This window comes from Cibotium barometz, chromosome 3, assembly GCF_041138505.1.
Source record: "Cibotium barometz isolate CiBa-2024 chromosome 3, ASM4113850v1, whole genome shotgun sequence".
NCBI lineage: Eukaryota > Viridiplantae > Streptophyta > Polypodiopsida > Cyatheales > Cibotiaceae > Cibotium > Cibotium barometz.
The window spans coordinates 17263135-17279095 of NC_141048.1; positions in this window are offsets into that span (position 1 = coordinate 17263135).

Sequence of the window (15961 nt, forward strand, 5' to 3'; positions counted from 1 at the left end):
ACTGCAGCAGCAAACGCAGAGTTCTCAAGTTATCTCGATTCTCAAGTTTCAACTTCTCAGACTTCAGTTAACGTCCAGGGTCCTGACTCCTCAGTCCTGAATCTTGATCAATGATAAACAAATCAAAAATTACAGAAAACACAAGTAGGGAAGAGAGAGAGAGGTGACAGCCTACAGGTCGACCGTCGATGTATACAAGAGCAGCCATGGAGGATACGAATCACGATGGGTCGATGACCATGGACACTGCCAACTGGGTGATGATTGATCCACGCTGCGTTCTTTGAGAAAAGGCAGCCTGCAGGTGCACCGTGCCACCGTGCCAGGGCTTCGTGCAGACTCCAGAGGGTAGATACTAGAAGCGACTCGCGAGTCGGGCCGGCCCGCCGCCCGCCGGGTCTCAGAGGCTCGCCGCTCAACTTTCAAGTCTCAGCCTCCTTCAGGCTTGTCCAATGTCCAGCAGGCTGCAGCAGTGCAGCAGGAGTCGTGACTCCTCGTGAGCACTGAGTCGTGACCGCCACTGGCCAGGGCCTAACCAGCCTCCAGGCTCAGAGTCGGGCGGCCGGGCCTCAGAGCCTAGAGGCTCAGCCAGCCTAGGAGCCTCCGACTCCCGAGTCCCGATTCTCCGAGAGTCTACTGTCCGAGCGGCGAGCCGCGAGCCTCCCAGGCTCCTTGAACCTTCACCGCGGTCCACCGTCCGCGGTCCGCGAGTCCGCGACTCCGCACCAGGCTGGCTGGAGCCTGGCAGCTATGAGCTACACGGGCCAGTGGCCACCACTCCACCAGGGCTGAGGGCGGCTCGGCCTATGCTAGTAGCTACAAGCCTGCAGGCTGGCCGGCGGCCGCTGCATGCATGCAGGCTGCAGCATAATGCACGCGGCACACATTGCATGCAGCATCAGCATGCAATGCCCACTCGCAGTGTGGCACGCGGCAGTGGGCACGCGCAAGCCCAGTCGTCCAACTCCACCTGGCCCATAATCTCTTAAATTAGTATTAATCACTATTAACTAATATGATTCACTATTCACGGAAATTGTGACGGAATCAGAACGAAATCAACGGATTTCAACGGATCATTCAAAGATCATTAATACTAATAACTATTGAATTAAATAGTATTAGTAAATTAGTAATTTAGCAAATTAGCATATTAGGAATTTAGGCTTTAGTTAATTAGTAATTATTAATAAGCTAATAGCTATTAGCCTATTAGCATTGAGCAAATTAGCAATTACCCAATATTTACAAAATTTACAAATCATGTTTGTGCAACTGAAATTATATATATATATATATATATATATATATATATATATATATATATATATATATATATATATATATATCAAAAAAATGAAAAGCACTTTTTAAAAAATGACATGTCATTTGAAAGGCATTTGAAATTACTGTATTTCAGAGTGAAACGTTAATTCTAAGGCATTACATGTTTTTTGACATGGTTTTTTTTTTAAACCTTTTTTGACAGGCAAAATCACCCTTGACAGGTAAAACACCCGTCAAATTTAGGCCCTGATCTGTTCAATGTTTCAAAGTGGGGCATTACAAGCTATCCAGCCAGGTGTATTATTAATGATCTTGCACAAAAATGCATTTGAGTAATTCGTTGGCAGGCCAAGATGGCAGCATTGGCCATTTCTTGGGTTGGGAATTCTGGTCGATCTGTGACCATTTTCTAATATAGGAAAATTTGAGGTGATTTACCTTAAAACTCTCCTCCATTTTTCGACAAGTTGTGAATGTCACCAATCCCTAATTTTGCAGAGCTTATGTTCTTGGGCATGTGTATGGATCTTGTGGTATAGCATATGTCACTTGGAGGCCAAGGACATGAGAGGATGTTTTTTGGAATCTGTGGTCTGTACAGACACTGTAGTGTTGGGGCCTAGATTCATGGTATGTACAGGTGCTTGTGCCCTGGGGCCAATATTTATTCATGGTCTGTACAGGTGTTTTTATCTGGGGCTTGTACATATCTTTGGTCTTAGTTTGGACATGTATTTGCAATGGTTTTCTGGAGTACAAACGAGTTGATGGGGATTCTTCCAATCTTCAATGCATGCATGTGCATGAATGATTTTATTTGACTTTGTGTGACTTGTTTTAATTGTATGGACAATGCCTAGTTTTACTGCGTGTGTTGTCCATGGGGCCAGGACGTTGCATACCCGTGTGGACTAACAGGTCATCTTATGGGTTTTGCAAGGGGTAAGTGTATTTTTCAGTTTTAATTTATTATTTTAAGTCGTGTTACTAAGGTTCATGAAGCACCGGCGGGGTTGGAGATGTCCCAGGACCATAGTAACATAAAAACCCGTTTTGCCCTCTCGAAACGGCATGAAACATTTCGAAACAAAACGAAACTTGCCCATCGAAACGATGTTTCGCCCAAATGTAAAGTGAGGTCAAAAAACGGGCGGGAGGTTTTTTTTTTTACAAATGCGATTTTTGCGGTCTTTTCCATCTTTGTTTGCTGCCCATTTGCAACTTCACGCATCCGACACTTCTTCTCGGCTGCAACCTGTTGCTCCGTCTCGTCCACTCCTTTTCGCTCCTTCACTTCTCCTCCTCCACGCCTCCTCTTCCTCTTTCTCTCTTCTCCTCCACGGTCCACCCCTCCTCTTCCCTCCTCCTCTTTCTCTCCTTTTCTTGTCTTCCAACTTTCTCTCCTTTTCTTCTCACCTCCCTCTTCCCTTCCAACTTGTCTCTTTCCTCCTCTCTTTCTCTCCTTTTCTTGCCCAAATTTTGACAATACCAAAAAGCCTACTCCCAAAATCATGAATTTCATACCCACTAGTCTCAAAAAATGCATCTTTATCTTTCTGTTGGCTATGTTATAAATTTGGTATGTGTATATAAGAAGTGTCATTTCGAAACCTTTGCGTTTCATCCAAAATAGACGAAACGAAACCTTCGAAACGGCGAAACGTTTCATGTTACTATGCCCAGGACATGACCAAATCACCTTGCTGGGCACTATGATGGGGGGGACTACCATCTGGAAGGGTTCTGGAAGGGTCATAGGACACAGGCACCCAGATTGTGCATGGAATTATCAAGTTTGGGTCATTTAAGAGAGAGAGAGCAGTTATAAGTGACTTTCAGCTATTTTTGGCAGTTTTATTTAAAAAAGAGCTATATCTTCAGTGAAAAAGCAGATCGCGACTCACGCACGGAGTTTTTTAGGATAGCAGGACTTCGCAGAAATACCTCGTTTTGCATGTCAGTTGATCTTGAACCTTTTTTTTTCACGTATCCTGAGGTTTTACTCCCCTTCTAAGCTGTTCGTGCAGCCAGAATCTTCATCAGAGCTTTGTATCTGCTATTGGGTTATCGTTGCTTGTTGCTTTTGCTAGTTGCTAGAACTATTATGCTTTCTAGCACCTCTTCAATGCAAGCGCTTGCTACAGAGCTGATCGCTTTGCTGATTTTCTAGTCATGACAGCCGTTTGGCATGTTTTCTGGTGTTCTCTCTCTTTTCCACACATAGGCCAGGGTTTGCTCAGTGAAAGCACACAGACAAGGCCTTTTTCTTGGGTTCAGAGAGGGTTGGAGACATGTTTTCAAGGTTGGACAACACCTTTCATCGCGCAAAGAAAGTGTATGATTCACAAGTGTCTGGGGTGTCCGTGGTGCCTTCCAGGTGTCCCATGCATAGCAGATGCCATAGGGGTTGATTTGGGAATGTTTGGTCACGAAGGTCTTGCTTTTCAGGTGAAGATTGAAGATCGAGCGTTCTACACTGACAGGGGCCACCTACAAGGTTGACATACTCATGCACGAGAGGCGAGGTTCGACCTCTAGACCTCGTGGTGAGAGAGTAATGCCCGTGAGGACCGGTCTAGACTGTTTGCTCCCAGCGTCAGGTTAGATGCTATCGAGAGGAGGTAGTGGAATTGCAGGCACTAAAGGAAGATCCTGGTGTGAGAAGGATTTTGGATGCAAAAAAGAAGACTCTAGCAGATGATGCAGCTTTTGAGGCCATGGCTGTGGAGTGGGGATTCAAAAATCCCAAGGACTTTGCTTTGTCTTATCTCAGGGGCAATAAGGAAGTAACACATGATACTCATACAAGAAAAGTTTCTCATGTAGGTACACGTGGGTACAGGAGAGTCTCAGGAAGTTACTTCGCATACTCGTCACCATGATGGCTATCATAGATCTTTGAGTGTTTCTCGAGATCATGGTAAGAGAACAAGGGATGATGCTTTTATTTCTCAGAGCAAGGTTTGGGAGAGTTTTCCTCAAAGGAAGAAGTCACGAGAATTCAAATTAGGGGATAAGGATGTAAAGTTTGAAAACTTTCATGGGAAGATGGATAATGCAAAAGAACTTGCTTTTATTCGACAATTTGAGATTGCTTTTTGCAATGAAGACTTTTCTGAGAAATCTAAGCTTAGACATGTGGGCATGCCCTTGTAGGATATGGCTAGTAATTGGTGGATGTCTAAACTTTTGGATGGTATAGTGGCTCTTTCTTGGAAGGACTTTAAAGCACAATTCTATGAACATTTTTTGCCTCCAGATTTTGCAAAAGAGGTGTGCAAAAGAGTGGGATTGGCTGTCCCAAAGTGAGGATGAGAGTGTCTCATCCTAAGTTGCCAAGTTTTGGAGAATTCTATTGAAAGTCACACCTTTCATGAAGATATCTAAAGAGGAGAAGATGCAAAAGTTTGAATCGGGATTACAAAGGATTATTTAGTAGAGTCTGAAGCTGTATCCAAATCGCACTTTACAAGAGCTCATTAGTTCTGCTATAGCTTTCGAAGAATTGCATGTCAAAGGGACTCCACAGAAACAAGAATTCAGCACCTATAAGCAAAGGTCAAGGCTATCCATGAGCAGAAAAAGGGAGGACAACCACCTAAAGGGTCATAAAGAGGAAAAAGACACTCAGGATAGCTTAGGGAAGAAGTTGGGGGGCAAGCGGAATGGTTCTCACATGGCAAACAACAATATGAGCAATATCGGATCACATGCGATCAACAGGTGAAAGAAGGGGAGCCACAAGTACCAAAGCCAAGAAGTTCCTGATGTGCATGGAAATACTTCAGATGAGCCAAAAAGTAGATTTCTATGCAAGACTTGGGGTAAATTGAAAGATCAGAATGCCTTGTTTTTGTTTGACAATGCTTCTACAAACAATTTTATTTTGATACAGATTGCTAGTGCACTTGGGTTGAAACCCGAGGAGATGGGTATGGAGATTCATGTAGATGCAGCCTTTGAGGGCAAGGATGTCTGAGTAACCCCAGTGATTGGAAAGATCCATATGTAGATACATGGATACTTGGATCGTGAAGACTTTTTATTGCACCGCTTTGTGGGTGTGATGTTCTTCTTAGGATGCCTTGGCATTATCGATTTGACCCTAAGATTTCTCATAAGGAAAAGAAGTATGTTTTTACTCATAGGGGTAGGGAGATTTGTATTGATGCTGGTGTCTTTGTAGCACCATACCCATTGTAGGAAATACTTCTATTTCTAAAGCAATGAAGAAGTCTACTTGTTCTTACTTGGTTTTTGTTTGAGATAATCTTGAGCATGATTATGTGGATTTGAGTACATTGGATAAAGACAGGATAGACTTTTTGAAAAAGTATCAAGATTGTTTTGCTGACTCTTTACCAGGACAACTTCCACCTAAGAGGCATGAGGATCGTCGCATCAATGTGATCCCTAGGAGTTCTCCTTCCAATAGGCCACCATGCAAGGTGAGTGCACCACAACAAGAGGAAATCCTGCACATGTTATGGATTTTCTGGAGGAGAAGGGATTGGTTAAGCCCACCATATTGGTAACCTGTCTTGCTTGTGCAGAAAAAACATGGAACATACAGGATGTGTGTAGATTACAAAGCTTTGAACAAGATAACCATCAAGAATCAGTTTCCAATTCCGAGGATTGATGATAGGGAAATTTCCCAATTCGACCCTAAATTATGTCGAAATTCCCAATTTGACCCTAGTATTTTCAAAATTCCCATCTTGACCCTACCAAATTACCAAATTGGCCTTAAACTTGACTAAAATTCCTATATTGAGCCTCATATTTTTACCATTTCTAATTTGGTTGTATTGCTCATCAACATTACCATTTTGATCCTAAAATTTGCTATAATTCCCACATTGGTCTCCTGAAACTAATGGCTCCTTAAATTGTAGTAGAAGTTTGGAGGAAAGTAGAAGAAATGGACAATAAAAGTAACATGATAAAGTATCTTAAATTGGCATTACAATACTCTCAATTTGTCATCTTAGTTTGAGTCTTGATAATATAAAGGTCATGCACACCAAATTGACAATTTACTTGAAACAAAAACATGACACAATCACTCCTCTAAATCATTTTAGGAGTCGGCTACTATGGGTGCTTTGCAAGTGCGAGAATTGTGGCTCGTTTTGGACTCATACCTTGAGCATATGAAGACATGTTTCTCTCTAAAGCGGCCTTTAGTACGGATATGGGTAGGGTAGAGGGGTTCAACATTCAAGCCATAACCATAGTTAAGCACAACAGAAAAAATATTTTTCCTTTATTGACCCTAAATGCATAGCATGGTAAACCTGGGAATCATCCAATTGTGATTTGAATATCTAAAACAATGACATACACATTGAAAACCTCTTTAGAGAGAAACATGTTTTCACATTCTCAAAGTGTGAGTCCAAAAATAGGCCAGAATTCTCGCACTTTCAAAGCACCCATAGTAGACTCTTGAAATGATTTAGAGGATTGTCTTTAGAGGAGTGATTGTCATGTTTTTATTTCAAGTAGATTGTCAATTTGTTGTGCATTGCCTTTGTATTATCAAGACCTAAATTAAGAGCATTCTAATGCCAATATAAGATGCTTTATCACGTGTCTTTTATTGTCCATTTTTTTTGCTTTCGTGCAAACTTCTACTACAATTTAGGGAACCATTAGTTTTGGGGGACCAATGTAGGAATTATAGCAAATTTTAGGGTCAAAATGGTAACTTTGATTAAAAGTATGGCCAAATTAGAAATGGTAGTAATAAGAGGGTCAATACAAGAATTTAGTCAAATTTAAGGTAAATTTGGTAATTTGATACAGTCAAAATGGGAATTTTGAAAATATTAGGGTCAAATCAGCTGTATTGATCTCAAAAGTGGGTATCATTAGATTAGTATGGTTCCAGAGGATGTGCACAAAACTACTTTCAGGACTTCGTTTGGTCTATATGAGTATTTAGTAGTGACGTTTGGCCTCACAAATACTCCCGCCACTTTTAAATAACAGGATGATGGACAAGATTTTCAGATCACATCAAAAATTCACTAGAACTTTGTTTGATGATATTATTGTATTTTCTAGGAACGAGGCCATCAGGCTTATTTTGGACTAAATTTTGGGCCCTCTGAGAAATGCCAAGTCAGCTTAAAGAGAAACTCTAAAAATTAAGATGAAATTCATTTTAATGTATTTTCTTTCCATTTTCTTAAGATATAAAAGACATTTTCCTATTCTTATCTTGACGTTTTCAATCGCTTTTTCTATTCACGTATGTGAAAAATGAGGGCATTAATGATTTGGTCAGTTTTTGAAAGCTTCTATCTTAAAATCTCTCCAAAAATGAACTAGGTACATTTCAAAAGCAGTTCGACTCGCATGATTTTGCATTTTGCTATTTTGGAGCCTTTTCATTTTTTGCTACTTGGTGTGATATAGAGCAAGGAAGTATGCAAAGAAGCTCAAGAGGATGGCAACGCATCATGAGCAAGGAGGTTCACATAGAAGATTAAGAGCAAGTGGTGTTGTAGCCTAACAATTTGGTATTAGTAAATAGTAGCCTAATAAGTTGTATGATGCATCCCTAATGTTGTGTTTTCTTCTAAGAGGTAGAGATGTTTTATGTTTGGGATTTATACTATTTGGTGGTAAATTTCATAGGTGCACCTTCTCCTACACTCTCTAACAAAAAGCCTATTTAAGTATCTTAGGAAAACGTGCATCATCGATAGTTCAAAGCTGATGACTCCATGTGGTTCTGTGGCTATTGTTGATTTCAAGAAAGAATTGCATGAGGGAGCACTCGCATCATGTCGAAAGTGTAGCAGCAAGAACAAGGTCGATGAGAAGGATGCCAATGATGAGGAGGACAATAGGTACAATGAGGATGAGGTGAGGTAACAAAAGAAGGTAACAAAGATATCTCGTGTTTGTAGGTCTCCCCACACTTGGGGACCAACATATTGCTATTAAAGGTTCTAATTTCCTAAAGCCCATTTTTTCTTATTTAGAAGAATTTTAATGAAGTGGTATAAGGCTTGAACTATTTTTTGTTTTCTTAAATAAATAAAACTCTATCCAAGAGCTGGTGATAAAGAAGAACGACACAGATATGGAGTGATGGGCAATGTCAAAGAAGAGCAATGTCAGCTGGCTACTTTTGGAGAGAGTGGAGCTTCTCTCTCTCTTCAACCATCCTTGGAGCTTTCCTCTCAACACACTAACCAATTGATTGGTTGGGGGCTTCTTCTAAGATAGAGAAGCAAGCAAAATCAAGAGGTAAGGTGTAATTTCATGGTTTTTCTCTACTATTCTCAATGTTTTCATTTCTCAACCTCTCTCAAGCTTGAGAAGTTTCTAAATTAAGTGTTTAAAATGCAAATCAAGCTTTTCTTAAGAGTTATAATGAATAATTAAGAAAAGTTTACATTTATGCTTAATTAGGATGCTTTTTATGTTTATCTCTCTCTCCCCAAAAAGAATGGTCATTCCTATGACCAATTCTCTATTCAAATGATGCTTCTCATTGATAAATTCTCAATTCACAAATCAAACTCTAGGCTTGTGAAGCTAGAGGTTAAGAAAGTGGGATATTAATGAAGAGATGAGAACGAGATGTGAGAATATGTGAAAGGATGTGATGTAAATGAATGTGGATGTGGATGTGATAGGAAGTGATGTGATGTAAATGGATGTGGATGTGGATGTGGATGTGATAGGAAGTGATGTGATGTAAATGAATGTGGATGTGGATGTGAAAGGATGTGATGTAAATGGATGTGGATGTGATGTGATGTAAATGATGTGAAAGGATGTGGATGTGAAAGGATGTGATGTGATGTAAATGAATGTGGATGTGGATGTGGATGTGAAAGGATGAGATGTGATGTAAATGGATGTGGATGTGGATGTGGATGAGATGTGATGTAAAGGGATGTGGATGTGAATGTGATGAGATGTGGATGAAATGTGATGTGATGTGAATATAGGTGGATATGAATGTGAATGAATGGATGGATGTGGATAGACGTGCATGTAAATGACTGAATGGATGTGGATGAATGAGATGGAATGTGTATGAATGAGATATGATGTGGATGTGATGTAATGTGGATGGAATGAATGAGATATGATGTGGATAAATGTGACGTGATGTAATGTGGATAGATGGATGTGAATGGGTGTGATGTAAATGAATGTGATGGATGTGAATGGATGTGATTTGATGTGATGTGAATCGGGATAGATGTGAATGAATGAGATGTGATGTGAAATGAATGTGATGTGATGTGATGTGAATGGATGAGATGTGATGTGATGTGAATCGGGATAGATGTGAATGAATGAGATGTGATGTGAAATGGATGTGATGTGATGGGATGTGATGTGGATTGGGGTGGATATGAATGGATGAAATGTGAATGAATGTGATGTGATGAGATGTGCATGAATGTGATGTGATGAGATGTGGATATGGGTAGATGCGAATGGATGAGATGTGGATATGGGTAGATGCGAATGGATGAGATATGATGAGGATAAATGTGGATAGATGTGATGAGATGGAATATGATGTGATTGGATGAGAATGGATGGACGATGGGAATACATATGATTGGATGTGGAGGATTAAGTAATGTGGATTGATGTAAAACAATGTGGAAAGACGAGAGTTCGTTATAGAAACTGTATTTATGACTTGTTTTCAAATGACTGTTTTATGTCAAGAATGCTGGGGAAGCATTTTGACCGTCTTATAAATGAGGTCGTGGAGTCCTAAGTGATAAAGTTGCAACAGCTGACGAAGAGTCAACGGAGGACGTCTCACGTAGCAAGGTCGGCTACCAAGGTCTTGACCAGCCTCAGTTCGATTTAAATGGTGAGCTTCTGGTACGGTGGATGAGGGACCAAGGAAGCGGCCTATGAGTGAAGCGCTAGGTGACTTGCGAAGGATCGTAGAGGGTACTGACCATACGATGCTCGGGGTCGCCGAAGATACCCAGGCGTGCATTGAGGAAGAAAATGGAACAAGGTGTTAGAGTTGTTTTCTGAACTCGGGCATGGATCTAGTTGATTGACCTTGCTGGTCCTCAACGGATGAGTCCATGGCTCTTTTATATGGATTTGTTGGTTGATCTTGCTGATCTTCAACGGAGAGTCCATCTGGATTTTTTTATGTGATTATATTGCCGGGTACTATGAGCTAGGAACTATTGAAAGGGCCCCTGAGTGAATAGGTGGTGAGCGTTTTGGTTGCCAGAGTCAATGATGCCATAGGTACACCGATGAAGGAATGATTGGAAATTAGAATTCAACCGGATATTTTGGAGGATTATGATCAATGATACTATGGTTTCATTAAAAGATTGTTTTAAAGATAGCTGAATCTGTAAAATAGGCAATTTCATATTGGGTGTGTAAGTGGTGTGACTATCTTGAAGTTTGCATGAAGTGCCGGCTAGGGGGTGTGGGAACTCTTTTCCCTAGTACCCGGGACAAAAACATAACCAAATTCCTAAATGGATCCTATCACTATAGTGGTTGGGGGCGGTTGGCTAACCCATGGGACTGGATGGGGTTAGGCTGGACTGATGGATCGCTAAAATGAGGCTCAATTCTGTTATGGTAAGATAGATGAAGTAAATCTCGAATAGTCTTATTCTATGGAAAATAGTCAACGAACGACTGTGCCTCTCTCGATGAGGAAAAAAGCGTTGGTCTCTATGATCCAAGTGCAAGTTTCTTCCTTGATTTGACCATGTGACTTACAGGTTCGGTCGGATCAGTTTGGTTAGTTAAGGCTCTTAACTACGTTAGAATAAAAATATCCTGGAGGAATCGCCCGTGCTTTCTGGGCGAGGGAAGTTTTTTCAGGTTCGGTTTTGGATGAACCGAGGGATTAGTCTTTTGTCCGGATATCCGTGGTGGGCGAGGCCCCGAGTAAGAGGCTCTGCCTTGTGCAGCAAGAAGTGCTACTTCCGCTGCACTAGCACCCCCGATTTCGTTGCGCTGAGAGGACAGGGATCTTTCAATTCTCATGACATTTAGATTTCAAGTAATTAAATGTAAAAAGAGGAATTCCCATGATAATTGAGATCCAAAAAATTAAATGAAAAAAAGAGGAATTTTTTTAGTATAATTCAATTTATGAATATTTATCAAAAGTGAAAATATGGGTAGAATTGATTTTTGTAAATCCCATGAATTCTTTTATTCAAAAGAGGAATATTGAATATAATTCATTTGAGAAATTGAGAAAGAATATGAAAATAGTCGTTGAGAAAAAGAACCTTTATCTAAGCCAAACAATTGGCAAAAATTTAGAAAAAGTCCCATTATCGGTATCGAAGTAGGAAAAGCTACTAAATGGGAATAGGATGTGAATGGATATGATAAGATGTAAATGGGATGTGATAGGATTTGAATAGATGTGATAAGATATAAATGGGATGTGATAGGATGTGAATGGATGTAAATGGGATGCGATAGGATGTGAATGGATGTGATAAGATATAAATAGGATGTGATAGGATGTGAATGGATGTGATAAGATGTAAATGGGATGTGAATGGATGTGATAAGATGTAAATGGGATGCAATAGGATGTGAATGGATGTGATAAGATATAAATGGGATGCGATAGGATGTGAATGGATGTGATAAGATGTAAATGGGATGTGATAGGATGTGATAAGATATAAATGGGATGCGATAGGATGTGAATGGGATGTGATAAGATGTGGTGTGATGAAAATGAATGTGGATGAGATGTGAATGATTGGATGGATATGGATGAATGAGATGGGTTGTGTATGAATGAGATATGACGTGGATGTGATGTATGGAATGAATGAGATATGATGTGGATAGATGTGGACGTGATGTAAGGTGGATAGAATGTATGTGATGGAATGGGGATACAATGAATGTGATGAATGTGATGTGGATGTGAATGGATGTGATGTGATGTGATGGATGGGGATACAATGAATGTGATGTGATGGAATGGGGATACAATGAATGTGAATGGATGTGATGTGATGTGAGTAGGGATAAGTATGAATGGGTGAGATGTGATGTGAAATGGATGTGATGTGATATGATGTAAATTGGGATAGATGTGAATGGATGATATGTGATGTGAATGGATGTGATGTGATGTGAATGGATGATATGTGATGTGAATGATATGTGATGTGAATGGATGTGATGTGATGTGATGTGAATCGGGATAGATGTGAATGAATGAGATGTGATGTGAATGGATGAGATGTGATGGGATGTGACGTGGATCGGGGTAGATATAAATGGATGAAATGTGAATGAATGTGATGTGATGAGACGTGGATATGGGTAGATGCGAGTGGATGAGATGTGGATATGGGTAGATGCGAGTGGATGAGATGTGATGAGATGTGATGAGTATAAATGTGTAAAGATGTGATGAGATGGAAAATGATGTGATTGGATGAGAATGGATGGACGATGGGAATACATATGATTGGACTTGGATTAAGTAATGTGGAACAATGTGGAAAGACGAGAGTTCGTTATAGAAACTGTATTTATAACCTATTTTTAAATGACTGTTTTATGTCAAGAATGCTGGGGAAGCATTTTGACCGTCTTGTAAATGAGGTCGTGGAGACCTAAGTGATAAAGTTGCAACAGCTGACGGAGAGTCAACGGAGGACGTCTCACGTAGCACGGTCGACCGAGGTCTTGACCAGCCTCGGTTCGATTTAAATGGTGAGCTTCCGGTACGGTGGATGAGGGGCCAAGGAAGCAGCCTATGAGTGAAGCGCTAGACCTGCGAAGGATCCTAGAGGGTGCTGACCATACAGTGCTCGGGCTCTAGGTCGTCCCCAAGATACCCACGCGTGCATGGAGGAAGATATTGGAACAAGGAGTAAGAGTTGTTTTCTGAATTCACGCATGGATCTGGTTGATTGACCTTGCTGGTCCAACGGATGAGTCCATGGCTCTTTTATATGGATCTGTTGGTTGATCTTGCTGATCTTCAACGAACAGTCCATCTGGATTTTTTATAAGTGAATATATTTCTGGGTACTATCAGCTATTGAAAAGGCCCCTGAGTGGACAGGTGGTGAGCGTTCTGGTTGCCAATGATGCCATAGGTACACCGATGAAGGAATGATCGGAAACTAGAAATCAACTGGATATTTTGGAGGATTATGATCAGTGATACTATGATTTCATTAAAAGATTGTTTTAAAGTTAGCTGAATCTGTGAAACAGGCAATTTCATATTGGGTGTGTAAGTGGTGTGACTATCTTGAAGTTTGCATGAAGCGCCGGCTAGGGGGCCTGGGAACTCTTTTCCTTGGTACCCGGGACAAAACATAACGGATTCTATCACTACAGTGGTTAGGTGGTTGGCTAACCCATAGGACTGTGGATGGGGTTAGGCTGGACTAATGGATCCCTAAAATGAGACTCGATTCTGTTATGGTACGATAGATGAAGTAAATCCCGGACAGTCCTTGTTCTATGGAAAAGAATCAACGGCTGTGCATCTCGATGAGGAAAAAAGCATTGGTCTCTATGATCCAAGTGCAAGTCTTTTCCTTGATTTGACCATGTGACTTACGGGTTTGGTTGGATGAGTTTGGTTAGTGATGACCTTGACTACGTTAGAATAACAATATCCCATGGAGGAATCAACCGTGCTTTCTGGGCGAGGGAAGTTTTTTCGAGTTCAGTTTTGGAAGAACCGAGGGATTAGTCTCTTGTCCGAATATCTGCGGGCGAGGCCCTGAGTGAGAGGATATGTCCCACGCAAGAAGTGCTACTTCCGCTGCTAGCACCCATGAATTCGTTGCGCAGAGGGGACAGGGATCTTTCACTAATGATGGTCATGTTTGATAATGTTCAATACGTGCATGTCAATGATATTCTATACTCTACATCTGAAAGGAAGAAGTGAAATAGGGATATCTTAAAGGTGCCAGAGGATAAGAAGAAGAAAGACAGTAAGTGCTCTCTTCACAAAAGAAAATTTCATCTGGTTAACTACCACTACGGCTTTATTTGCTACCTCCATATGCTGCCTACTAAAGGATGACCAAGTTGCCAATGAAGAAGGTGATGGAAGATCAAAAGAAAATATAAGAGGAAGGGCCTACAAGAGAAGAGGATGAAGTTCAAGAGATTGCGGAGGAGATCAACTCGACTGTAGAGAGGGAGTTAGGTGGGCAGAGGATATTGATCTCCTGAGAAGAGAACACCCAGTTGGTCACAAGTGGCAAGAGGAGGCATTTGAGATAGAGGATCTAACACCACTCCTCCCTAAATTTCATATTTCTGATCTTGAATATGCTTTTGCTACAGATATTCAAGAACTATTTGACATAAGGGAGGACTATTGTCTTGCCATTATTGCACAGAATCTAGAGAAAGATGAAGAGTTTATTGATTTAGATTTAGATAAATATTTTTTGCTAGATTCAAATGTCAAGGACAATGAGTTTAAATCTGTTTGCTGAGAAATTATGATGTACAAGGACACAGTTCTTTATGAAGCCAACCTTCCCACTGAAGAGAAATTTCAAGCTATTCATAGCAGAGACTAAATATTTCAAGCTATTCACAGCGGAAACTAAATATTTCTCATATGGGAAGGGAAGGGAGTCCTCGTCTATCTGGGAGACCAATGCAGCGATCAACATATGGACAAATGAATTACTTGATTTTTGTTGATGACAAAAATCAAAGGTATGTTTATAGTAATAATCATTACTCATGTTGTATTCCTCAATGCATTTGTTTTGTTGGCTTATGTGGCATGTTGCTAGCAACATCTTTTTCTAGCTGGTGGTGTTTGAGGATGATTTTCTTGGGCATGCTACTGGAAAACGAGCGAGATGGCTTAGAAAGGACTCAAGACTGGGAGAATACATCAACCGATAGATATTTCCACAGGTTGTTATATTCCATAGAAAATTCTCAAAGGATAATGCATAATTCCCTTAGTTTGCATCAAAACATGATCTAGATACCTTGGGGGACATAGGTGGAGCACAGACAAAGTGAAATGTACTCTTTCATGTAATCACTTCTGAGGCTGAAATGTCAATCAAGGATCTATTGGTATCCAAATATTTCCATGTCTTTTTTTTGTGCCGCTTCGTCATTCTGCATGCTTAAGACTTGCATTGGATCTCCTCCATATATGTTTCTTTCTTTCTTTACTACTTGACTTATTTCGGATGCTTGAACTGCTCCTTCTTTTTGGCTTGGTGTACAAGTTTCTTGTATGTCCACTAATGTAGTTCCTCTAAACTGTTAACTTTTTATCTTCCTCCACCATGTATGCTTGAAATACCCGGAGCGTGCTTGATAATGTGTTTTCTCCATTAGGGGAAAACGGGACTCATTCTTGGGCCTTTTAGGCGAAAAGAAAAATAGACACCCAACCAATGAGCAACAAGCCTACGTAACATAGAAATGCAACAAAAATGCCCCATATCGAGTTGTAGTGGTCATTCTTGTTCCATGTCTATTTTTGCCATATCTCCTCGTTCGGCATCGGAATGCAGTGATCCAAGAGTTGTTCTTGGGGGGTTTTGAGGTGTATCGGACGCGTCTGTGATGTCAAAAACACCAAATTTCAATCACAAAAACTATTGGAGCAACATCATACAGTTTTAGAGTCTCTTGCACTTTT